This window comes from Sciurus vulgaris (genome assembly GCF_902686455.1).
Source record: "Sciurus vulgaris genome assembly, chromosome: 2".
In the NCBI taxonomy this organism is placed as follows: domain Eukaryota; kingdom Metazoa; phylum Chordata; class Mammalia; order Rodentia; family Sciuridae; genus Sciurus; species Sciurus vulgaris.
The window spans coordinates 137,309,806-137,337,315 of record NC_136462.1 but is presented as its reverse complement, the minus strand read 5'-3'; the positions used below and the strand labels follow the sequence as shown (position 1 = coordinate 137,337,315).

At 37.4% G+C, this 27,510-nt stretch overlaps 1 long non-coding RNA gene across 2 annotated transcripts in view; it reads right to left on the bottom strand.

Moving 5' to 3' along the window:
• Nucleotides 1–27,510, bottom strand: part of LOC306654985 — a 53,647-nt gene that overhangs the window by 7,375 nt on the left and 18,762 nt on the right. The window contains exon 2 of one of the 2 annotated variants that reach the window (XR_013762148.1): nucleotides 9,197–10,046. This is a non-coding gene — a long non-coding RNA (uncharacterized lncRNA). Of the gene's footprint in view, nucleotides 1–9,196; nucleotides 10,067–27,510 lie in introns of those variants that run through there. The other variant, XR_013762149.1, reaches the window with a different exon arrangement.

Sequence of the window (27,510 nt, the reverse complement as noted above, 5' to 3'; positions counted from 1 at the left end):
GGACAAACCAGTCTTTTTCCATGAGCCAGGCTGCAGGCTTGTCTAGAAAATTGAAGCACACATGGATTTCCTTCCTAGTTTCCATACTGCTGTGCATCTATTCCCTTCCATCACAGCCTCAGAGCTTCTGGGCTGTCCTCAGCAGGACAGCTATTTGCTGGAAACACTCTTCCTTTCTCTCCTGCACTTGGAGCTTCTCTGAACCATTATTGCATCCCAGTCCTTCAATCAAACAACCTTTCTGTAGCAACCCTTAAAAACAGCATCCACCAACACTCTTTATAGATATGTCCTGGTCTAGTACAAAGCCAGTGCATGGTAGGTATTAATACATTTAATTTCTAAACCAAAATCTGCTTATTTAAAATGAGAATATGTCAAAATGAATCCTAATATGTACAATTACAATGCACCAATTCAGTTTTTAAAAAATATTAAATAGGATTTTTTGAAGACATTCCACCAATTGAAAGGAATGATTCCAAAATGTGTGTGTGTGTGTGTGTGTGTGTGTGTGTGTGCGCGCGCGCGCACAAGACAGTGGATAAGAATATTTACATGCACAAAGAGAAGGAGGAATGTGTTTTATACTGTATTTGAACTTTTCATGAGGTATTTCTTAAGAGTCTGTATCTTCAAGCACTGTGCTAGGTGCGAATATTATCATACCCTAGATAAAAATTCATTAAATGAGCAAATGAATAGAGGAGAGAATGAATTAGTCTATTTACTTATTTATATATATTTTATTCATTTGCCCATCATGAAGACCATGGTGGGTTGTGAGAAGAAAGTAGCACTCTTATTGTTTGTGTATCCCTTAAATATGTAACAAATATTTTCTATATGCTCACACCGTGCTGAATCCTGAGAATACACAGGTAGATAACATTGTGGACTCCCACAGAGGCCCTCCACTTGGCTCATTCATAAGATTCTATCTTTCTGATTTTCTGAACCATTCCCACCACACACACACACACACACACACACACACACACACACACACCACTCCACTCAGTAACAAAGAGGGACTTCCAGAAGTCAGTGGAGTCTCCCAATCTATCCAGTCTAATCCATGGAGGACATAAGAACAGCTCATCACTATCCCAGTCTTCCCTGGGATGTGAGTGGCAATCCCTGGAAAGGATGGAGAGAGAACTTGTCATATAAACTGCATGATGCCTACCACACCACAGGTGTTGTCCTCTGCCATTGCAGATGTCACAGAAGGGCCCAGAGTCTCACCTTAGGTTTATATTGTCAATGTTTATGTGGGAACAGGCTTAATCTCACCAACTTCACTAGAAAAAAATAAAACAAGAAAAATATTCCAAGGAAATCTAGTTCTTATGTGATCACTATAGCAACACTGCTGTCACATAAGCTATCCATCTGGGCCAAAGTAGTACAGAAAATACAATGGATGGGGTTTACCTGTGCCCCCACATTCCACGGTACAGCAGCCTGGGGCCATGAAATGGGGTAATAGGCAGATCATAGTATTTCTCCTTCTGCCCCAGCTACTACTGGAAGACTTTCTGCACCTTCAAATTCTTCCCCATCCAGTTCTGGGGTACCTGGAGGCATCTCATGAGAGGTATGCTCACCCCTGGACCTCCTCAGGCTCGTTGCTAGAATAAGCCTAGTGCTGGCATCTCCTAAGGAACCATGCAGGCCAGACATAGCAATGTTCCCCTGGCAGCAGGCCCAGCTGCTCTGTCTTGTGGCCCAAAGTGTCCCTTGGACTAAACACTGAATGCAAATCAGGAACTCGCCCTGTATCCCATTAATTCTCTTCTCTCTGAGGCATGTGCCCCAAGTCAAGTTCCTGTTGACTCCCAGGGTCTTAGACACTGGGTAAAACTCCTTTGGACTTCTCTCTCTTCACATAGCCACAGCCCCTCATTGTAGCCCCCAAATACAGAATGGGTGCTCCCCCAGTTCAGATTCCCTCTTTCCTGCCTATGCACCCCAAGTCTTGAGTCAAATCATTGAGTCAGTCTGCTTATACACCTGCTCTCTTGCTTCCATATTGTGATTCTTTCTCAGGAGGCTGCTTGATTCTTCACCTAACTAAATCCCTGAGGGATTATTTTCCATACCAGCAGAATCCCTGGGTAAATGTATTTATATAACGTTTTACTTAAAGACAATCAATTTAAGCAAAACCCTGCAGTTTGGTGATTTGAAGGAACTTTTGTTTGCTTACTCAACTTTTAATAGGTAGAATTACCTGCATAGGTTTCACAGATGACTGGATCCCTTCAGAAAGATGTGAATCAGAAGCAGATGCTAGACCAAAGGAAAAGTACTGCTATACACTGAATTGTGTTCCCCCAAAGTCTCATGTTACAACCCAACCCCAAGGTGTCTGTATATTGAATATGAAATTGATTAAGTTTAAGCAAGGTCATAAGGGTGTAGCCCTAATCCAGTAAGGATTAATATCCTTACAAGAAGAGCAGAGACAACACAGTTTGTTTGCTCTCTCTCCACCATGTGAGGACATAGTGGAAAGGTGCATCTTAGGTGCACCCCAAAAACGATTTGGCAGGAAACTTGATCTTGGTCTTCTCAGTCTCCAGAACTGTGAGAAAATACATTTCTCTCATTTAAATGACACAGTATTACTTGGCTTAATTGGCTTCCCAAGCCAATTAAGTTTCAGTCTACTGCTGAGAAAGTAGGCAACATTTATGAACCATTGAAAAAGCCAAATGCTAGGTGCAGTCACTTGCACTATTTATTTAACCTTCATAGCAACCTTTGATGTCTGCATTTGTATCCCCAGTTTACACAGGGAACACGGAACCATGATATTTACATACAGGCCGAAATGTCCAAGTTGGTGTTCAGACTTAAGTCTGAAGTCTTCCAAATGCCAGAGTGGGGAGCTGGGAGAGACAATGAGGTTGGAGGAAGGTTCACTGGCTCACAAAAGAGGTCTGGAATGGCTCACTTTCCACTTACTAATTTTCCTGTGGTCAAAAGGTAGATCTGGAGATATAGCATTCTCACTACCTAAACCCGGAAGAGAGCAGGGCACTGACCCTTGGGTATCTGTTTTGGGTTTTGAATCTCAGTGACAATAGAGCTCCTCACCCTCCTTGCGATTTGGTGTAGAACCAGGAGCTTCACTCATGCTCATCCACCAACCCTCCTCTTTGCTGTAGCTCTTCCTTCTCTTCCTTTCTGCTCATCTCAGGCAACATTTTTCTGAATTCTTAGGTCACCTGGCCTCTCTGTCTCTATCAAAACTTATCCAGACCTCTACTAACTTATCTGGAACATGCACAATTTATGACAATTTATGCCTGTAGGTTTTGGCAGGTGAGGAGATGCACAATTTAAATCCTCCTTTAAGAAAGGACTTGCCAACCAGCATGGATGGAGGTGAGCTGAATGCTTCTAGCTCCTTCAAGTTCCACTTTAGCTCTTTTTTTATTATTTTTTTTTTTATTTTAACAGACACATTTTGATTCATTGTACACAAATGGGTACAGCTTTTCATTTCTATGGTTGTACACAATGTATATTCATGCCATTCATGTAATCATACATGTACTTAGGGTCATACTGTCTGTTTCATTCTACTGTTTTTCCATTCCCATCACCTCTCACCCTTTTTCCTCCATACCATCCAAAGTTCCTTCATTCTTCTCTTCCCCCCGCCACCCCACATCATTATATATTGTCATGCACTTATCACAGAAAATATTCAGCCTCTGGTTTTTTTCAGCTTGGCCTATTTCACTTAGCATGATATTTTCCAACTTCAACCATTTACTAGCACATGCCATAATTCTATTCTTCTTTATGGCTGAGTAATATTCCATTGTGTATATATACCACAGTTTCTTTATCCATTCGTCACTTGAAGGGCATCTAGGTTGGTTCCACAATCTAGTTATTGTGAATTGAGCAGCTATGAACATTGATGGGACTGTATCACTGTAGTATGCTGATTTTAAGTCCTTTGGGTATAAACTGAGGAGTGGGATAGCTGGGTCAAATGGTGAGTCCATTCCAAGTTTTCTGAGGAATCTCCATACTACTTTCCAGAGTGGCTGTACCAATTTGCAACTCCACCAGCAATGTATGAGTGTGCCTTTTTCTCCACATCCACACCAACACTTATTGCTTGTTTTCTTGATAATAGTCATTCTAAATGGAGTTAGATGAAATCTTAGGGTGGTTTTAATTTGCATTTCTCTAATTACTAGGGATGATGAGCATTTTTTCATATATTTGTTGATCACCTGTATATCTTCTTCTGTGAAGTGTCTGCCCATTTCCTTAGCCCATTTATTGAATAGGTTCTTTGAATTTTGGGTGTAAAGTTTTTTAAGTTCTTTATAAACATTGGAGATGAGTGCTCTGTCTGAAGTGTGTGTGGAAAAGATTTTCTCCCATTCTCTAGGGTCTCTTTTCACATCATTTTTTTTAATGTTTTACATACTTTATTAGGTGAATTTAAGCTAAAAGAAAAAGTGCATAATAAATATGAGGAGTAGATCTATCTATCTTTTCACATTATTGATTGTTTCCTTTGCTGAGAAAAAGCATCTTAGTTTGAATCTATCCCATTTATTCATTCTTGCTTTTATTTCTTGCACTATGGGGGTCTTGTTAAGGAAGTCTTGTCCTAAGCCAACGTGATGGAGATTCAGGCCTACTTGATCCATTTTGAGTTGAGTTTTGTACAGGGTGAGAGATAGTTTATTTTCATTTTACTGCATATGGATTTCCAGTTTTCCCAGCACCATTTGTTAAACAGGCTATCTTTTCTCCATTGTATGTTTTTAGCTCCTTTGTCTAGTATGAGATAATTGTATTTATGTGGGTTCGTCTCTGTGTTGTCTATCCTGTACCATTCATCTACCTGTCTATTTTGGTGCCAGTACCATGCTGTTTTTGTTACTACTGCCCTATAGTAGAGTTTAAGGTCTGATATAGTGATACCTCCTGAATCACTGTTCCTGCCCAGGATTGTTTTGGCTCTTCTGGGTCTTTTGTTCTTCCAGATGAATTTCATGATTGCTTTTTCTGTTTCTATGAGAAATGTCATAGGGATTTTAACTGGAATTGCATTAAATCTGCATAGCACCTTTGGAAGTATGTCCATTTTGATAATATTAATTCTGTCTATCCAAGAACCTGGGAGATCTTTCCATCTTCTAAGGACTTCCTCAATTTCTTTCTTCAACGTTTTGTAGTTTTCATTGTAGAGGTCTTTTACCTCATTGGTTCAATTGATTCTCAAGTATTTTATTTTATTTTATTTTATTTTATTTTATTTTAGGCTATTGCAACTGCAGTTGTTTTCCTCATTTCCCTTTCAGATGTATCATTGTGTATAAAAATCATTATGTGTATATCATTATGTATAAAAATGCTTTAGACTTTTGCATGTTGATTTTATAACCTGCTATTTTGCTGAATTCATTTATGAGATCTAGAAGTTTCATGGAGGAGGTTTTTGGATCCTCTAAAGAATCATGTCATCAGCAGATAGTGACAGCTTAAGTTCCTCTTTTACTATTTGTATCCTTTTAATTTCTTTAGTCTAATTGCTCTGGCTAGTATTTCAAGTACGATGTTGAATAAAAGTGGTGAAAGAGGGCATCCCTGTCTTGTTCCTGTTTTTAAAGGGAATATTTTCAGTTTTTCTCCATTAAGAATGATGTTGGCCAAGGGCTTAGCATAAATAGCCTTTACATAGTTTAGGTATATTCCTACTATCCCTATTTTTCTAGTGTTTTGAGCATGAAGGGGTGTTGTATTTTGTCAAACACTTTTCTTTTTCTGCATCAATTGAAATAACCATATGATTCTTATCCTTAAGTCTATTGACATGATGGATTACATTTATTTATTTACATATGTTAAACCATCCTTGCATTCCAAGGATGAACCCCATTTGATCATGGTGCAGAATTTTCTTAATATGTTTTTGGATACAGTTTGCCAGTATTTCGTTAAGGATCTTTGCACCTATATTAATCAAGGATATTGGTCTACAATTTTCTTTCCTTGAGTGTCTTTGCCTGATTTGGGTATGAGGGTGATATTAGCTTCATAGAATGAATTTGGTAGGGTACCCTCCTTTTCTATTTCCTGGAATACTTTGAGAAGTATTGGAACGTGTTCTTCTTTGAAGGTCATGTAGAACTCGGCTGAGAATCCATTTGGTCCTGGGTTTTTCTTGGATGGTAGGCTTTTGATGGCTTCTTCTATTTCATTGCTTGATATTGACCTATTTAAATTGTGTATGTCCTCCTGGTTCAGTTTGGGAGGAGCATATGTCTCCAGAAATTTGTCAATGTCTTCAGTATTTTCTATTTTGTTGGAATATAGATTTTCAAAATAGCTTCTCATTATGTTATGTATTTCAGTGGTGTCTGTCATGATATTTCTGTTTTCATCACAAATTTTAGTAATTTGAGTTTTCTCTCTCCTTCACTTTGTTAGTGTGGCTAAGGGTTTGTCTATTTTGTTTACTTTTTCAAAGAACCAACTTTTTGTTTTGTCAATTTTTTAAATTGTTTCTTTTGTTTCAATTTCATTGATTTCAGCTCTGATTTTAATTATTTCCTGTCTTCTACTACTTTTGCTGTTATTCTGTTCTTCTTTTTATAGGGCTTTGAGCTGTAATGTTAGCTCATTTAGTTGTTGACTTTTTATTCTTTTCTTGATTGCGATCTATGTAATGAATTTTCCTCTTAGTACTGCTTTCATAGTGTCCCAGAGATTTTGATATATTGTATCATCATTCTCATTGACCTCTAAGAATTTTTTTTATCTCCTCCCTGATGTTGTCTGTTATCCATTCTTCATTCAATAGCATATTATTTAGTCTCCAGGTGTTGGAGTAATTTCTTTTTTTAATTTTGTCAATGATTTCTAATTTCATTCCATTATGATCTGATAGATCACAAGGCAGTATCTCTATTTTTTTGCATTTCCTAAGGGCTGCTTTGTGGCATAACATATGGTCTATTTTCGAGAAGGTTCCACGTGCTGCTGAGAAGAAAGTGTATTAGCTTGTTGATGGATGGAATATTCTATATATGTCTATTAAGTCTAGGTTATTGATTGTGTTATTGAGTTCTATGGTTTCTTTGTTTAGTTTTTGTTTGGAAGACCTATTCAGTGGTGAGAATGGTGTCTTAAAGTCACCCAGAATTATTGTGTTGTAGTCTATTTGATTCCTGGAATGGAGAAGGACATAAATATTTAAAATTGTTACATCTTCCTGATTTATGGCTCCCTTAAGCAGTGTGAAATGTCCTTCTTTATCCCTTCTCACTAACTTTGGCTTGAAGTCCACTTTATCAGAAATAAGAATGGAAACCCCTGCTTTTTTACTGAATCTGTGTGCGTGGTAGGTTTTTTCCCATCCTTTCACCTTTAGGCTGTGGATGTCTTTTTCTATGAGATGAGTCTCTTGAAGGCAGCATATTGTTGGGTCTTTCTTTTTAATCCATTTTGCCAGTTTGTCTTTCGATTGGTGAGTTTAGGCCATTAAAGTTCAGGGTTATTACTGAGATATGATTTGTATTCCCATTCACTTGGGCTTATTTTTGGTTTTTAACTTGGTTTGGTTGGTTTCTCCTTTGAATGGATTTTTCAGTAAGGTAGTTCCTCCCTTTGCTGACCTACATTTTTGTTTTTCATTTCCTCTTCATGAAATATTTTGTTGAGAATATTCTGGAACACAGGCTTTCTATTTGTAAATTCTTTTAACTTTTGTTTATCATGGAAGGATTTTATTTCATCTTCAAATCTGAAGGTTAGTTTTGCTGGGTATAGGATTCTTGGTTGGCAACCATGTTCTTTCAGAGTTTCAAATATATTGTTCCAGGCCCTTCTAGCTTTTAGAATCTGGGCTGAGAAATCTTCTGATATCCCTATTGGTTTCCCCCTATATGTAATCTGATGCTTTTCTCTTGCAGTCTTCAAAATCCTATCTTTATTTTGTATGTTAGGCATTTTCATTATAATGTGCCTTGGTGTGGATCTGTTGTGACTTTGTGCATTTGGTGTTCTGTAAGCCTCTTGTATTTGATTTTCCATTTCATTCTTCCGGTTTGGGAAATTTTCTGCTATTATTTCATTGAATAGGTTGTTCATTCCTTTGGTTTGTATCTCTGTGCCTTCCTCAATCCTGATAATTCTTAAATTTGGTCTTTTCATGATGTTCCATAGTCCTCGGAGATTCTGTTCATGATTTCTTACCATCTTCTCTGTTTGGGCAACTTTATTTTCAAGATTAAATATTTTGTCTTCATTGTCTGAGGTTCTGTCTTCCAAGTGGTCTAATGTGTTGGTGATGCTTTCCGTTGAGTTTTTTATTTGGTTTATTGTTTCCTTCATTTCAATGATTTCCATTTTTTTTAATCTCTATTTCTTTTTTGAAATGGTCTTTTGCTTTCTGCTTATTGGTGTTTATTGGTGTGCTCATTCAATGCCTGCATGTGCTCTCTTAACTCATCCTTTGCTTCACCAATCATCTTAATCATGTATAATCTGAAGTCCTTTTCTGACATTTCTTCTACCATACTGTCACTGGATTCTATTAATATAGAATCTAGATTTGTTTGGATCATTTTCTTCCCTCGTTTTTTCATGTTGTTCATGTATCTTTCCCTCTAGCAGTGCAGATCTAGGGTATTGCAGTTCCCCCACCCATAGGCTTATAGTGACCCTATAGGTTTCCAAAACCTTTTCTTTAAGGGGGAGATCAATATTAGCAGTGCCCAGTTCAGACAGTATGCAACCCTAGACCAAATAGCCCCTATGAGGACACTAGCAATATTGTCATAATAAACAGAATGAGTTCAATTATTATCTTCAGTATAACAAACAGATTTGCAATAAGGTCTGCAGTTTCTAATGGAGGACAAAGAGGATGTGGAGGGGTGTAGGTTGTAGCTGTTAATGGGATAAGAAAAGAATATATAGAAGTTTTAGATAATAGAAAGAGTGAGAGTGTAATCAAAAGAAGTTGATTGTTAGCATGCGAAAAGTGAGGAAGACTAAGAGAACAGGTAAACAAAAGGAAAAGAGAGCAAGAAAAGTAAAGAAATAAAAACATAATTTTTCAATAAGGAGAAAAAAGAAAATCTACAGTATAACAGTCATGTAGTAGTCAAACCTCCCAGTCTTCAGTAGCCTGATGTATGAGACTTACCTTACAATGAGCTTCCAGTCTCCAGAAGGTGTCTCACGATGGGATTTGCCCCACCTAAAGATGGAAGTTACAGCCTCCAGGATTATCTAAAATGGCCACTCTGGCTTCCAAATGTGTTGGCAAATGGGGAACTGCAGCTTTGGGTGTGGGCGTGGTCAATTGGAGGTCCTGGAGGCAGGGTGCAGTTGGTCAGGCAGGGGTCCTGGAGGTGGGGTGTGGTTGTTCTGGTTGCAGGATCCTGGAGGCAGGGTGTAATCAGTCAGTCTTGGGGTCCTGGTGGTGGGGAGCAGTCAGTTGATGTGTGGGCCCCTGGAGGCAGGGAGTCATGGGTCAGACTGAGGGATCCTGGAGCAGGACGGGCTCAGTCAGTCTGGCCAGGGGTTCTCTCAAAATGGCAGCAGCCACATGTAAGCAAACCCACAGGTACTGTGACAGTGAACTTCCAGGCAACAGCAGGCAGCTGGCGCTCCACTGATTGTCTGTGGTCAGTTTGCTGACTGCTGTTGGACAACCAGGAGGTGAACCTTGGGCAGTGGGTGATGGATAGGTGAAAGGCAGGCGATGGACAGGCAAGAGGCACGCAAAAGGTGGTTGATAGGTGTCTGACAGTGAGCAATCTGCATTCAAAAAGGTGTCGATATGCTGGCAGACTGTGGGTGATCACAGAAGATAAATGGGGTAAACAGCAGGGGATCGATAAGTAGCAAAAACTGCCTCACCAAGAAACAGATATCCTCTGCTCGAAACCCGAGTTACGGAGTGACAAGAAACACAGCCTCCCTCTAGTCTGCCATCTTGGATCCTCTCACTTTAGCTCTTGAGACAAGGTCATCATGCTGTTCTTGGTTACCTTCAAAAGAGATAATAATAGATGAACAGGAGACTAACAACAGCTACCCAAAGAAGAAGTCACCATCTTTTACCCAATTTCTGTAACTTAGTTTTTATATCTGAAACCTGTTCTCTGAAGAGCTGGCTGAGTCTTATACAACACCATGGCAAATATTCACCCTGAATACTCCTTTCTTCCCTCTTTAACTAGAATGGAAGTTCATGGGACAAGGGGACTACTCATACATTCTGAGGACTACTAAATAGAGACCCAAGTTGATATTGATTTCCATAGAACTGGAGTAGTATCATGGCTTCCAGTTAGAGTGAAGATTTATATGGCAGTCAGGTAACAATCGGAATCCTAGCCAAAGTTCAGCTTATAATTTGTCTACTGGGTCTAAACTGCCACCCAATGATCATTTCCCCAGTTCCCAAATGCACAATTACAACAGACAAAGTTGATAGTTGGTTGAATCCCCACCTGGGGTCTTAGCCCTATAGGATGGTAGGCCTCATAATGAAGACCAAGTATTTCTGACCAAGATAGTTAATCAATCACAGTATTACACCTAGCAGAGGGGAGTAAGGACACCAGTTGTAGTGGATTAGGATCCACCCTAATGATCTCTTTTTAACATAATCACCTCTATAAAAGCATCTCTAAATATGGTCACATTCTGAGGTACTGCATGTTAGTACTTTAACATATTAATTTGGAGAGGGAGATGTAAAATTCAACCCATAAAAATTGATTACCATTTATTTATTTATGTCTTTCTCTCAATATGTTTTTCAGTGTTTCCTGTTGAGGTCATGCTCATCTTTTTGTTTTATTTTTAGGTATTTGATTTTTTTATGCTCTTATAATATATTATTTAATGCCATTTTAATGATTTTCCTTTATATTGATATACTAGCTTGTTGGTTTATTGATGATTGATACATTGACCTTTCATCAATACATTTACTGGTTATGATAGTTTATTTGTAAACTTCTTTTAGAATTTTCTATTTCACAACCATGTGACCTAAAAGTATTGTTATTTTATTTCACCATTTTTAAATCCTTAGATGTTTTTTCTTGTCTTATTTCACTGGCTAGAAAACCAGTGTAATAATGAATGGGAATAATAGAAACAAAACTGGTCTCAATTCCAATCTTTAAGCAGACATCTCTTGCACTGTATCATAAAATATAGCATATTTGCTATAACTTTTTGAGATGTTCCTTTTCATTTTAAGGAAGATTTTTCATTTTTTGTTTTTGTTTTGTTTTGTTCTTTGCTATTTGTTATTTTTGTGAGTCCTGCTATCAACAATGGATGGTAGATTTTAGCATATGTTGCCCTATTGAGATCACCATAGCATTTTGTTTCTATTCTATCAATATCCTTTTATGATTTCCTTTAATGTCTGAAGAATCTGTAGTGATTTTTCATTTGTCTTTTGATATTGGCAATAGGTATCCATTCGCTTTCTCTTAATATGTTTTCTGAGACTTTAGTTTTCCAAAGAACCACATTTGATTAATTTCTGCTATCAAGAACATATTATCTACTTTCTTTCTTTGGGTTTAACTTAGTTTAAATTTTTATTTATATTAAAAATTGGCAAATTATAGTTGTAGGTATTTATGGGGAAAGCAGAGTGATTTTACAACATATGAATACAACATGAAATAATTGAATCAAGCTAATTAACTTATTCATTACCTCAAGTACATGTCATTTTGTGGTAAGAACATTTAAATTTTTTCTTAGTGTTTTTGCAATATATAATACATTATTTTTACTATATTTACCATACTGTGCAATATTCTCAAAGAAAATAAAACCTTATTCCTCCAAGCTGAAGTTGTGTACCCTTTGACCATACCATCTGATTATCCCACCCCACACAGTGTTGTAACCACCATTCTATTCTCTGCCTCTTTGAGTTTTTGTTTGTTTGTTTTTGTTTTTTGTTTTTGTTTTGCAAATTCCACATATAACTGAGAACATGTGGTATTTGTCTTTCTTTGACTGATTTTACTTAGCACAATATTGTCCATTTCCATCTTCTACTCAACATGCATAACATGTATTACAGTTGATCCTCATTATTCATGAATTCTCAATGCTCAGGAGGCCTTTTAAGTCATTTGGCATGTCCAGAGCTGAGGAAATTTTTTCTTTTAAATAGAAAAAATTTAATTGACATAATAACTGCATAACATAATAATTGACATAAAATAATAAAATAATAATTGACATAATAATTGCATATATTTGTGGGATATTATGTGATGCTTTGATTTAGATATACATTATAGAAAGATTCAATGAAGCTAGTTAGCCTATCCTTCACCTCATTAACTTTTCTTTTTGAAGTTGAGAACATTAAAAATATACTCTTTCAGCAATTTTGAAATATATAATTATTTTTATTATCCATGGTCACTATACAACAGAACATCAGAATTTATTCCTCCATTACAACTGAAATTTTTTACCTTTTTATTAACACCTGTCCTTTCCCCAGCTTTCCCTCCTCCCAAGCTTCTGGTAATAACAACCTTTCTACTTCCTTTTAACCCCCTGTTATGAATGCTTGTCAAGAAAATCATTAGATGATTATTTTTCATCTTGTCTTCTTATCCGATATATGAATGTATCTTTTGAAGCATGACTTTAACCACTTCCTACATTTTTTTAATGTATCTTATTTTAATTTTCACATAATCAAAATATTTTCAAATTTCCACTATGATTTCATCTTCTTCATGGATTAGAAATATGTTGCTTAATGTACAATATTTGCTAATTTTATTATTGTTGTTAGTTCTAGTTCACTGTATACTTTCATTGTACAGTACAAGGAATTCTGTTAAGATTTGATTTATGACTCAGTATATGGTTAGCTTTGCTAAATATTCCATGTGCTCTCCAAAATAATGTGAATTCTAGAGTCAGTTGTATAGTCATTCTGTTCAAATTTTGTGTACCCTAAAATGATTCTGTGTACTTGCCGATTGGTCACCAGAACACGTCAAAATCAGTCAGTAGGGCTGTGAATTTATCTGTTTCTTCTTTTGAAGCTACCATTTTTGCTTTATGTATTTTGATGTTATGGTATCACTGCATCCATCTTTTATCACTAAGAAATGTCTGTTTTCATCTCCAGGAATATCTCTTCCCTAAAGTCTGTTTTATCTTATGTAAACTATGCCAGTTTCCTTTCTATTAGCATTTGCATTTTCAGATCTGTTGTGTCCTCATATCTTAAGTTTTTTCTTTTTTGGTTTGTTTTTTTATTCTGTTTGCAAGCTTTTATTTTTTAATTGGAGTATTTAGTCCATTTACATTTAGCACAATTCCTGGTATGGGGGTTTCATCTACAAACTGTCACACCTGTTCCTCAATCCTTCATGTGCCTTTCTTGCATCTTTGAAACAAAACACTTAATAAAAATATTTTCCAATTCCTTCTATCTTATTTTGTTAGTTATCATTTTTTTTTCTATTTTTCTTTAATGACTGTGTGGTGATAATAGCCTACCTCTTTGATGTATTACATTGTGATAAATATTTATATTGTTACTGTGCTAATTCCCCATGTAAGAAAAGAATTTTACAAATTTTAATTCCATTACACTGCCTCCATCTTTTTCTGTGTGGTTTTATGTATTTATTTTTCATGTATTTTAAATCGTTATTGCTCTATGTAGTCAATGTTCATTTAGATTTATTTGCATATTTATAATTTTCATTTTTCTTTATTTCTTCTTACATTTCCATGTTTTCATCTGACACAGCTATCTTATTACAGAAAAGTGCCTTAGTATTTCTTTTAGTGTACACCTTAAGGCAATAATTGTTTCAATTTTGTTTGTCTGAAAATGTTCTCATTTTTCCTTTATCTTTAAAGAAAGTATTCCCTGGGTAGATTTCTAGACTGGCAGTTATATTTTAAAAATTATTCAGCAATGTTTATCTGGAACCTAAAATTTATACAAAACTTGACTAAGTAACTTCACTTTTAGCAAATGAGTAGAAATAAGTTAAAATGCAGATAAAGCAGTGTGTACAAAGATGTGCATGGCATCATTATTTATAATAGTGAAAATTAGAAAGAACCATAAAATTCTAACATTTAGGCAATAGGTAAATTATGTTACTACCTTACAATGCAAGTGCAAGTCATAAAGTGAGATCTATGAAGAATTGTTAGTAAGAAAAAAAAAATAAGTAGGAAAAATAAAATGCACTTTTCAAAAGATCGAGTGTTTTTTGGTCTAAATAACAAAGCTGTATGCGTACAAAAAGCCTAAAACAAATGTGTAACTCAGTTAACTCAGTTATCTACAGGTAAAAAGTTATGGGTAGTTATTTTTCTGTAATTGGAATATATGATTCCTATTCATCTTGTCACTTTTCTCTTCCTATTCCATTTAAAATTATAAATAGAACACGTCATAAAAGTTTAAGTCATTTAAAGGGCATTCAAAGGGTCAAAATTATCTTAATTGTCACCTATGCAGAATTTTCCATGAAAGGAAAACATGGAAATACACCACAAAAATCAATTTACCTTGTCATATATTGCTTTAGGTCTCAAATCACTAAGGAAAAAAACTTTCCCACACAAGATAACTGCAATGAATGGAAAATGTCCCCTCAAAATTCCTGTATTGAAATCCTCACCCCCAATGTGATGGTGTTAAGGAGATGGACCTTTCAGGATGTGATTAGGCCATGAGGGTGGAGGCCTGAAGGACAGGATTAGTGCCCTTACAAAAGGGGTACCAGATAGCTTCCTTGCCCTTTCCACCATGTAATGACGCAGTGACAATGTGGCATCTATCAACCAAGGAGTTGACCTCACCAGACACTTAATCTACAAGACACTTAATCTACTACCTTGACCTTGGACTTCCCAGTCTCCAGAACTGTGAGAAATAAATTTCTATTGTTTATAAGCTGTGTAGTCTGAGGTATTTTGTTATAGCAGCCTGAGCAGACTAAGAAAATAACATAAACACATGATCCCTAAGCATAAATCTTTATGTTGAAAATCGCATCCCATACACATTTCCTCTGGAGTTGAAAGAATCCTATCTGCCATCCTTCACACAGTTCTAATCACTTCCTAATCCTCATTAGGGGTGGTAATAATGCTTCCCCTACAGGAATTAATTTTATGATAATCATACATGTCAGAAACTCCCTCAGCTGTTTCACAAGGTTTTTACAAATTGGTTGCTTTCTTATTTGGGAAGGTGTGGGATGGGCCAGAAACAAAGGCATCACTGGAACTTGCATGATGTTTTTAGACTTGTTAATTAGCTCAGCACTCTCATTTTATCATTTCATCAGAAGATGGTTTGAGGCTTAAGCCATTCTGAGGTCATCAATTCTGACTTAGCTGATTAACACTGGTCTTGTCAGATAATTGGAAAGGTCAAAAAATAGTGTCTAGTCTTTCTCCTAAAGCTAAAATTATTGTTGGAAAACTTTCTGGAGATATTCAAGCCTTTATAGGAAAGAGTTTAGGAATTAGGTAGATCTTAACTCAGATCCTTGTTCCTTGCTGTCTTGCTGTGTGGTCTTGGGGAAAGAGTTTGTCGTTGAGAACATAGGCTTCCTTCTCCATGAAAAATGGAAATAAAAATACCTCTTCCATAGTGAGAGACAAGACAGTACACATGAAGCATGACATCCAACGCACCATGAGGGTACACTAAATTTTCATTTGCTCAAATCTTGTCTTAACACTTTCTAGAAAACTTTGCCTATTTGAGAGGACCAAGTTTTGACTTCTAAACTGGACATTTTTCACTCTGAAAGCAATGCTGCTTAGGACACTTTTACCTTAAATGTGGAATGTGATGGTGGGTCAGATATAGGAGGGAATAAGAAATGAATAAGACAGATACAATGGAGATCCAGGATGCAGGCAAAGTACAAAGACGTGACAAGAAGACCAGGGAAGAGATGGTGAAAATTCCTTTTTTTCCACATAACTAATGTTTATTGAGCACCTACTATGTGTGGGCACAGAATTTGACACAGAGAATGCAGTAGGAAATGAGACAAATCCTGTTCCCCTTTCTTATACTCTAGTAGGGCAAACATATAGAGATAGAATGGTCAGGGCTGTGGTGCTGAACAAGTTAGTGACTGTTGGGTCACAAAGGGGCCCACTTGCTTCCTATTCTAGAATAACCCTGAACAAGCCTACCCTCTTTCCACCAGCAGTGGTCCAGCCCTCAGCATGTAAAGCCACCCAGAAACAGGGCAAAGGCTGGTTGGACTGGAGGCCAACAGCATGGCATTGAAAGGGCAGACACTAGATATTTTCTTCTGTCATGATCAGTCTTGGGGGAGTGAATCCTCCATTCCCCCAAGACAGACCATAGTGCTCAACTGTAACAAATCCCACACTTAAAAATTGCTGGAGAGTCATCAAGATGAATAACTTCTGTGGGCAAAATCCTGTCCCTTGGGGAAGGCTAGCATGCACACGTGCTGGACTCAGCCTTTCCCTGCCCAGGTCTTCTCTCCCCACCCCCATGTGTCCTCACTCTGAGTCTCTAATACTATCAGGCCAGGATGATCACTTGCCCAGTGCCCCCTGGGTAGGCAGGAGCAACTGGAGACAACAGAGAAGTCAAAGAAGCAATGTATGCTTCTTCCTGGGATGGAAGGTCACACTGAGCGGAGAGGTGACAGCCTGGGATTTGAACACTGTTGAAGATCTTGCTAGTTTAAGAATGGAAAGTGAATAATCTTCTTGTGCATCCTTTCATTCACTTCAAAGCAGACCTGGTTCCCACATTCATTGAGTTTACAGATCAGGGAGGAAGAAAGAAAGATCACAGGCAAACAAGCCTGACAGCTGCTATGTAGGAAACACAGGATGCCATAAGATGGGGAATTTATCTGGTAGGGAAGCAGAGCATCCCCAAAGAAGTGATCTAAAGGATAAGTAGGAATTGAGCCAATGAAGAAGACAAGGAAGGTGGGAGAATCAGAGGCTCTTGGCAGAAGAAAACATTGCATTACACAAGGAAAGAAGATTCTAGTGCAAACTACAGAGTTGGAGAAAGGTAGAGAAGAGGGAGAGGTGGTGCTCTGCAAGGGTGCAGAGGTGGAGTGATACCCTAATTCACTAGCTCAGTAAAATAGATTAGGAAGAGATCACACAGAATTGGTGTTACTTCTGTAAATGTTTGGTAAAACTCCCCAGTGAAACTCCGTGCCACAAGCTGTAAGGAGGGTAGAGTTAAACTGACAATTCAATTTCTTAATAGTTAGTTACAGGGTGATTCAAATTCTCCATTTAATATTGGATAGGCTGCAGAAGGTTTGTTTTTTAAGGAATTGTCCATTCCACCTGAATTGTCAAATTTAGGCACAGAGTTGTTTATAGTGTTCTCTTATTGTTTCTTAACTTTTATAGGGTCTATAGCAATAACCCCTATTTCAATTCTGATTTTGATCAATTTTTCTTTTTCATCTTTATCAGTCTCTCAACTTCAAAGAACTTGCTCTTTGCTTTATTGAATTTCTCTATCATTTTCCTGCTTTCAATTTTATTAACTTCTTTTTTTATTTAAATTATTTTTATTTTTACAGACTGCATTTTGGTTCATTGTACACAAATGGGGTACAACTTTTCATTTCTATGGTTGTACACAATGTAGATTCACATCATTCATGTAATCATACATATACACAGGGTAATACTGTCTGTCTCACTTTACTATCTTTCCTTCCCCCACCCCTCCACTCCCATTTTCCTCTACACCATCCAAAGTTCCTTTATTCTCCCCACAACCTGCCACCCCCATCATTATGTATCATTATCCACTTATCAGAGAAAACATTCGGCCTTTGGTTTTTGGGATTGACTTATTTCACTTAGCATAATATTTTCCAGTTCCATCCATTTACTTGCAAAGGCCATAATTTTATTTTTCTGTATGACTAAATAATATTCCATTGTATATATATATATATATATATATATATATATATATATATATACCATATTTTCTTTATCCATTCATCTATTGAAGGGCATCTAGGTTGGTTCCACAATCTAGCTATTGTGAATTGAGCAGCTATGAACATTGATGTGGCTGTGTCACTGTAGTATGCTGATTTTAAGTCCTTTGGGTACAGGCCAAAGAGTAGGATAGATGGGTCAAATGGCAGTTCCATTCCAAGTTTTCTGAGGAATCTCCACACTGCTTTCCAGAGTGGCTGCAACAATTTGCAACTCCACCAGCAATGTATGAGTGTACCTTTTCCCCCACATCTACGCCAACATTTATTATTGCTTATGTTCTTGATAATAGCCTCTCAGTGTTATATTTGATATTACATTTTTTTTCCTTCTAATTGCTTTGGGTTTATTTTGTTCTTCCTTTTCTATGTTCCTAAGCTGAGAGCATCATTTATTTCATTCAAAACTTCCTATTTTGGAATGTATATGTTTAGTCAATGCTATAAATTTTTCTTACTGCCCCGCTTTTTTGGGTTGCACAAATTTTGATATGTTGTATTTCCATTTTGCTTCCATTCCATGTATTTTCTTAATTCCCTTGAGACTTTCTTTTTTTAATCTTTTAATTTTTTACAGACTGTATTTTGATTCATTATACACAAATGGGGTACATCATTTTGTTTCTATGGTTGTACACAATGTAGATTCATACCATTTGTGTAATCATACATGTACATAGGGTAATTATGTCTGTCTCATTCCACCATTTTTCATAGCCCACTCCTTCTCATTTCCTTCTACATTATCTAAAGTTACCCTATTCTTCTCTCACTCCCCACTCCCCACACCCATTATATATCATTCTCTACTTATCAGGGAAAACATTCAGCCTTTGGTTTTTGGGGCTTGGCTTATTTCACTTAGCATGATATTGTCCAATTCCATCCATTTATTTGCAAATGCCATAATATTATTCTTCTTTATGGCTGAATAATATTCCATTGTGTATATATACTACAGTTTCTTTATCCATTCGTCAACTGAAGGGCATCTAGGTTGGTTCCACAATCTAGCTATTATGAACTGAGCTGCTATAAACATTGATGTGGCTGCATTACTGTAGTGTACTAATTTTAAGTCCTTTGGGTATAAACCGAGGTAGGATAACTGGGTCAAAAGGTGGGTCCATTCAAAGTTTCTGAGGATTCTCCACACTGCTTTCCAGAGTGACTGCACCAATTTGCAACTCCACCAGCAACGTAAAAGTGTGCCTTTTTCCCCACATCCATGCCAACATCTATTATTGTTTGTGTTCTTGATAATAGACATTCTAATTGGAGTAAGATGAAATCTTAGTTGTTGTAATTTGAATTTCTCTAATTACTAGAGATGTTGAACACTTTTTTATTTATTTATTAATTGCCTGTATGTCTTCTTCTGTAAAGTGTCTTCCCAGTTCCTTGGCCCATTTATTGATTGGGTTCTTTGTATTTTTGGTGTAAAGTTTTGTAAGTTCTTTATAAATTTTGGAGATAAGAGCTTTATCTGAAGTGAGTGTGGAAAAGATTTTCTCTCACTCTGTGGGCTCTATTTTCACATTCTTGATTGTATCCTTTGCTGAGAAAAAGCTTTTTAGTTTGAGTCCATTCCATTTATTGATTCTTGCTTTGATTTCTTGTGCTTTGGGAGTCTTGTTGAGGAAGTCTGATCCTAAGCCAACATGATGAAGATTCAGGCCTACTTTGTCTTCTATTAGGTGCAGGGTCTCTGGTCTAATTCCTATGTCCTTGATTCATTTTGAGTTGAGTTTTGTGCAGGGTGAGAGATAGAGGTTTTCTCTTTGATCCATGCATTATTTGGAAATGTGTTGCTTAGCATCCAATCATTTGGCAATTTTCCTCTTATATTTCTACTATTTGATTTCACAGTGATCAGAAAATACACATTGTATAATTTCAAGTCTTTTAAATTTATTGAGGTTTTATGGCCCAGAATATGTTCAAACTGGAAACAAGTTCTAGGGGCTCTTGAAAAAGATGTGTTGACTTCTTTATTAGTTTTTGTTTCACTTATTTTTCAGTCCTGTTGTTTGAGTCATACTTGACTAGAATCACCATGTCTTCTTAGTGACTTGATTTTCTTGCCATTCCATAATATTCCTCTCTGGTCGTTTTCTTTTCTCTGTGTCTCCTCCCTTTGATATAGCCATTTTTTCCTTCCTTTGACTATTTATCTGATATGTTTTTTTTTCATTTTTTACTTTCAGTTTTCATATGTCATTACATTTTAAATGAATTTATGATAGATAGCATATAGGTGGGTTGTGTTTCCAAATCTTTCTGCCAATCTCTGTCTTTTAATTAATGTATTTACACCATTTAAATTTAATGCAATTGCTGATATGACTTAAATCTGACGGATTTGTGTGTGTGTGTGTGTGTGTGTGTGTGTGTGTGTGTGTGTGTATGCCCTGTTTGATTTCTCTGTTTTTCATTTTTTCTTTATCCTTAATTACTGTGATTTACTTGAACATTTTATAAAATTCAATTTTGACTTATCTATGCTATTTTTGGGAGATTTCTTTGCATCATAGCCTTTAAAATGGTGGCTCATGTATTAAATTATGACTATAGCTAATACAGTCATTTTATCAGTATGGGGAAGTGTAGAAAACTTACATCCCTTAACATCTTTTTGTATCACTCTATATTTTATTAAGTATTTTTCTACATATATACATTTAGTATCATATCAGACAATATATGACTTTGTTTCAACCATCAAACACAACTTAGAAAACTCAAGAGAGGGAAAGCTTATGGTGTTTTTCCATACATAATATTATATTTTCCCCTTTCCTGGTGTTTCAAGGTTCCTTCTTTTGTCATTTCTATTGTGTTTAGAGAACTTGTTTGAGTCATTCATTTAGAGTAAACATGTTAATGATAAGTTCTCTTTGTTTTCTTATTCTGAGAATGTCTTGATTTTCCCGTCATTCCTGAAACACAGCTCAACAGGGTATAGGACTTCTAGTTGACAATTTTTTTCTTTCAGCATCTGAAATATACCCTGACACTTACTTCTGGCCTCCATGGCTTCTAATGACAAATTCATTGTCATTCTAACTACAATTCTACAATATATAAGGTATTGTTTTTCTTTGACTATTTTCAAGACTTTTCTCTGGCTTTAGTTTTCAGAAGTTTAATTATTATGCATCTTGTGGATTTGTCAGAGGTGGTTGTCATGTCCTTTTGCATTTTTTTTTAACTTTTTGGATCTGTAGATTTATGTCTATTGCCAAATTCAAAGAGACATTTATTCGTAGAGTACTTTTTCAGATTCACATTATTTCTTTCATCCTTCCTGGACTTATGAAATACAAATATTTGATATTTTGCTAAAATCCCACAGGTTCCAGAGGCTCTGTTCATTTTTTTTTTTTTTTTTTTTTTTAGCCTCTTTTCTCTCTCCTGTCCAAATTGGACAATGTTGATTATTCTGTCTTTCACTTCACTGATTTCTCTGTCCCCTCCACTCTGCTATTGAGTCTATCTGTGGAGATTTTTATTTTATGCTATAGTCTAGATATGTGGTATCCCCCAAAAGCTCATGGGTGAACCAATGCAAGAAAGTTTAGAGGTGAAATGATTGGGTTATGAGAAACTTAACCTAATCTGTACATTGATCCACTTGAATGGTTTAACTGGGTGGTAACTGTAGGTAGGTAGGGTATTACTGGAAGAGGTAGGTCACTGGAGGTATGCCTTTGGGATATTTATTTTGTCTCTGATAAGAGGAGCTGTCTGCTTCTCTCTGCTTACTTGTTGCCATGTCCTGAGCTGATTTCCTATGTCATGTCCCTCTTCTCTGATTTTTTGACCACACCTTAGGCATAGAACAATGGAGTCAGGTATCTATGGACTGAAACCTCTGAAATCATGAACACCAAATAAACTTTTCCTCTTCTAAGATTGTCCTTGTCATGTCTTTTGGTCAGAGCAACAAAAAAGCTGACTAAAACATTTTAGTTACTGCATTTTTCATTGCTATAATTTCCATTCCTTCCTTTTTATTTCTTCTATTTCTTCCCCACGGCTTTCTATTTTTTTCCATTTGTTACAAGCAGGTTCACAATTTCTCATTGAAATCAAGGTTGCTAAAAAATCATTGTCAGATAATTCACTCATGGCATCTGTTGGTTGTCTTTTTCCATTTGGTTTAAAATACTTCTGGTTCTTGGTATGGTATGTGGTTCTCTCTTGAAACCTAGGCATTTTGTTTATATCCTGAGGCTCTGGGATTTATTTTGGCCTTCTATTTTAACTGACTTCCTTTGGTAGCACTGTATTCAGGAAAGGTTTGGTGCTACCTTGTAACTGCCAGTGGAAAGTTAAAGTACAGGTTCTCCATTTGATCTCCATGACATTTAAGGTAAAAAGAGATCCTCACTAGTACTGGGTTGGGTGGGAATTCGACCTTCCTCGCAGTCTTTATAGATACTGTGGTTGTGTGGGAGCCAATTACCAGTGGGGATGAAAGTCCTAGCTCTCTGTTTGACTTTTTCTGATATTATCATGGAGGGGCTCTTACATTATCTTATTGTAGTGTCATGATGATGAAAATTCTAAGCTCCTCACCTAGGTTTTTGCTGATATGATTAAAAGTGAAACTATAATTTATTCTGTGGTTTGTGGTCAGAGTAGACCGTCAGCATCTAAGAGCTTTGTCTTGCTAGTTGCTTTGTTTCTGGTCCTTTGGCTAGGAAAAAAAAAAGTGAATTTGGGGGCAGGAATGTTTTGTCTGTGCCAATTGATATTTCCAGGTTATTGGTTTCTTCACTACAAGTAGACCATACTTAATGCAAAAAGAAAATCGAGGGAACTCACCACCATATTATTCTTCAAGTGCTAACATTCTTAACTCTTCTATCTTTTTATCCACCTTTTGAATCATCTTATGTTTATTTTACATATAATATCCAAGATATTTACTATTGCTACTAGAGGAGTAAGAATAGGATGACCATTCTGTCTTTTCCTGTAACATGTTCTTTTGATTGAAAAATCATTGAAAGAGAAGCCTGAGGGGCTTTTGACATCTATGCAAACTCACTCCATCTTATATATTTTTTTTTAAATGGGTTTATTCCAGGTACACTGCTGTTCCTTGCTGGAACTAAAGCTAGAAACCAAAAGACCCAATATTTAGCCAGTATTCTATCATCATTAAATAACACAGGGAGGGAAAATTTCACCATCACACGTCTGTGAAGTGACCAAAACCTCAAAGCTGACTTCAGCAGCTCCTCTGAGATCAGGTATAGATCATTTGACTCCCTGGGACAAGCTCTGAGTAGCCAAGCCAGGCAGCAGCCTGTTTGAACCCAGCCATAGGTGTTACAGCAGAGAGTCCTGGATTGGAAGATCTTTGCAGGCAAAAAAAGGAATCCGAAGTTTATTTCTATATAGCAAGGAAAAATAGCATTAACTTGCCTCCATCAGTGCTAAGGATCTGGGAGTTGGTGATTACTTTAGTGATCATGGATGGCAAAGGCAAAAAGTTAGAAACTTTTCTGGTCCTGCAGACAGATGAGACAAAATTTTCTCAATTTCTGTTCTTTCTGATGTAATCAGTTTTCATATTCTAGTGAAAACCTCTTGGTTATTTTTAAGCTAACCACAAGCAGATGTGGGAAATGTTGCAAGGGTCTATTTCTTAATAGCCCTTCCAAAAATTACCATGACATCTTATAATGAAAATTTAAAATCCTTTTTGCATTAATCCAAACAAAATGGCTAGCCGAAACTTTTGAAAAGGCAAAGTTGCTGCTCCCCAAAGTGGGGTTCAGAGGGTCAAAGATGGCTGCAAAGATTACTTATTGTTTATAGATTCAGAGAATCACAGATTTGGGGGTGAGGCATGAGAGGGATGTTTTCAACTTCCAGACCAAAAGAGAGCAATAACATTTATCCTTGTTATATGTGTAGTGACTCTTCAGCAGTTATGGTGAGGTGACAATTTCTTCTTGCCTTTCCCATTCCTCCTCTAGTCCAGTAGATAACTAGTGCATACTCACAGCTCCCAAGGAGGCAGAGGGCATAATAAAGACAGAGACTTCCTGGGGAGCTTCCTGGCATTTGCTCTCCAAAGAGGACTAGAGAGTAATTCAGAAAGTCTAGACCAGAAACATAAGGATTTCCATGAAGCCAGTCCAGGGACAGAGAAGCAGGCACAAGAAGCAGAACTTCCTTTGTTCTCTAAGTAACACAGGCAAGAGAAAAGGTAATTGAGGGTTAGATGAAGCACATAGGACCTAGGTACCCTGGGGAAAAGTCCCCACATTCCAAGAAGAGCTTGTAAAATAGAGGCTATGTGCCAGGAGGGGTTCTATAGAACCATGAGGCAAACAGCTCTGTGTTATTGGTTCAATTTTGGAAGGTTTAGCCCTAAAACAGACAGTTGAATGAGAGATTAGCATAGAAATTGTTATTTTTAAAAGTGCAGGGATGTTTGTTACTTCTTCCTGGATTTGTGGCTAAAGGCTCATACCCCTGGGGATTTCACATTGTACTCCCATTGACCCTGACAGCATCCTGTGACTAACAAAGTCAGTTCTCAGAATCCACATGTCTGTGCTGAGGTTCAGTAGGCAGACGTGTAGAATCTGCAACCTAGTTGGACTTCAGGCCCACACATTCTCTCCATCACAGCAGCTTGCTCCTATTTCCTGCCAAAATAAATGATTAACAAAACATTTATTGGTAATCTCCATGGAATCAAAGATATGTTCAAGGGAAGAGAATTAAAAAAAAAAAAAGCTTACTAGGTTTCTAACTTTCCTCCTTCAGGAAACAGCTGCTTCTCTCAAGTCTCTGCTCCTTCACACTAGAAGAGGAAGAAGACTGTGTCTCTTTAACAGTCTGCTCATTGCCTCTGCTCATTTCAACTCATATGCATTTGCATGTGAAAATTACCTTCCTCAGCTCCCAAATTGATGTTTGCATGTGCAAAGAGAGAGGCCCCTTTCTTTGAAGCTCGAGAAGACATTGCTATAAAAAATAATTATCATTTCTATTCTGATGTTCACCCCGTGGCCTCTCGTACCTCACACATCAGAGTGTGCCGACAAGAAACCACACACCCCAGCAAGCACTCGTTTTATTTTAAGCATGGGCTCTCTGAAAGAAGCAGATTGCTTACCTCTGATTTCATCCGATGAAACCTATACTGTGCAACTTAATTTCTCATGTTTTCTTGTTTTGTGTCACTTTCTGATATCAGCTGTAATTTGATTTCATAGTTTACGGAACCATTTTGCAGGCACTGGGATTCTTCCATTTCTCTTTAGATAGAGATAAGAATATAGGTACCAGGTACAGGGATAACTTGGCTAAAGTTAATAACACTGTGGTCTGCTGACTTGCACAGGTGTGGAAGGCTATTTCCTTCCAGTGTCCAGAACATTGATTCAGAAGAAGCCTCTCTGGACCCTGCAGAGGGCTCACTCACTACCTCTCTGCCAGAAGGACCCCAGATGCTATGCCTGGCTCAATAGCATCCTGAACTTTATTTTCCTGTGTGGGGTTCAGTCAGTACTGGCAGCTTTCTTTCAATATGCGCTCTCACAACCTGGTTCTCTTGTCCTGTACATAGCTGTGGGTCTCATCCAGATAAACAAAAGGTAGGGCTCATCCTGTCCATGGTGATGATAATGTGAATATAAATCAATCAGGTTTAGAGTTCTCATTCTGGAGTTCACAAAAATGGGTTTCAACATCGTCGGCACATATTTTAATTTAATTTTAAGAATAAGCATGATGGATAGATATGACCATTTCCATTTAAAATATGGGAAATTGAGGCTCAAAGGGTTTTTTCTCAATTCACAACCAGTCAGGTTCAAACACCCAGTCTTGAAAAAATCTCCCCTTGCCATGATGTGATGAGAGTAAGAAAGGTTTGGTCATGCTTTCAGTCCTCACCCCACACCCTCCCAGTGCCCCCAAATTGCTTGAGACTCAGTGTTTCCCTTATCTATGAATCACTGTTTGCTCAAATAAACTCTTCAAAATTGTAATGTGCCTCAGTTTATCTTTTAAAAGCCATCTAGAGGAATTTGCTTCCACAGACCTTCAACAGCAGTGATTAGGCAATTGTCAGATCCAATTCAGAACCACACAGCATGCTGGCCCAAAGTCATTAAGACAGTAATTAGAGAATTGAGTCCCACTGTCTGGGTTTCTAGAATCAAGTCTAGAGGTGTATCTGCTAATCACCAAATACCAAGATCTTACACCAAGCCCCCTAGAGACCCCTGGATGGTCACTGACACAGGTATGTATTTTATACACTTGTCAGACCCCCAAATTGACATGGTGATGCAATATGTTAAGTGGGGTGTTTCAAAGAAGGACAATGTGTGTCTGTAAGTTAGTTTGGGAAAGTCTATTTCTAGTAAACATGTTGAGGACCTGCACAGTAAGGAGTTTCATAGATGGACGTACATAAAAATATGCAGAGAGGGGAGTTGAAATATCCCATCAAGATGACTTTTTGCTTGCATTTTGTTCAGTTTATGGTAAGTTTTGTTTTACAGACAAGGACCACTAAAGTTGATTTTAATCTCTCAAAATAATCTGTAGGTACAGCATGCAGCAGCAACCATCTCATAAACTGCAGAGGATGTGCAAGATGATAGCTGTAATACAACCATTTGCCGCATAAGAGGAAATAAAGTGAAATGGGTGATTGGAGCAGATATAGCATAGAGTAAGTGCCAAGCATTACTTACACTCTTCAAATGATCGAAATTACATGCATCTCCTCATGTCTAGGGGCACAATAACCTATGAAAGCAAAGCCGCTGAATGTGAAGTGGGGGAGCAGGCAGCTCACAGGAGAGGCACTGGAATTCATTACATCCTACATTTCAAAGATGCAAACACACTTCACCAAGGATGGCTGTACATTAGCTCAGTACACCCACAAGTGGAAGTCCCTTGGAACCTCTCAGGGAGGATATGGCACACTTGCAACCCAGCCATTAGAATGAGAGACTGGTTCAGATCTCTGGTCTGGGCAGCAGAGTCTGCAGCTCCCAGGGTGGTTCTCACAGCTAATACTGGAGTCGCCAGTGGAAGTGTCCTTGGGTCATTAGAATTCTTTGCTCTGCAGTCCAAGACTGTGGATCACTGAGTTACATAAATGAGGTGTCTCCTCAGAAGATGCACCACCTGCCTTAGCGAGAAATATGTGGATTCCTCAATGCATCCCATGCCTCCCATTTCTCAGGCAGAATTCACAGCCCTGTCTAAAACTGCCTGAGAGCACTGCCCTTACCCATTCACTGCAAAGGGCAGCACCACTAAGCTCTGGTCAAGGAGGGCTCTGTAGAGAAATGAATATTTTTATCAACCATCTTACAAGGGGACTCTCTAAATTCCCAAAGGTCCTGAAGAGCAGACCAGAGGGTCATAGGGGATACTGTGA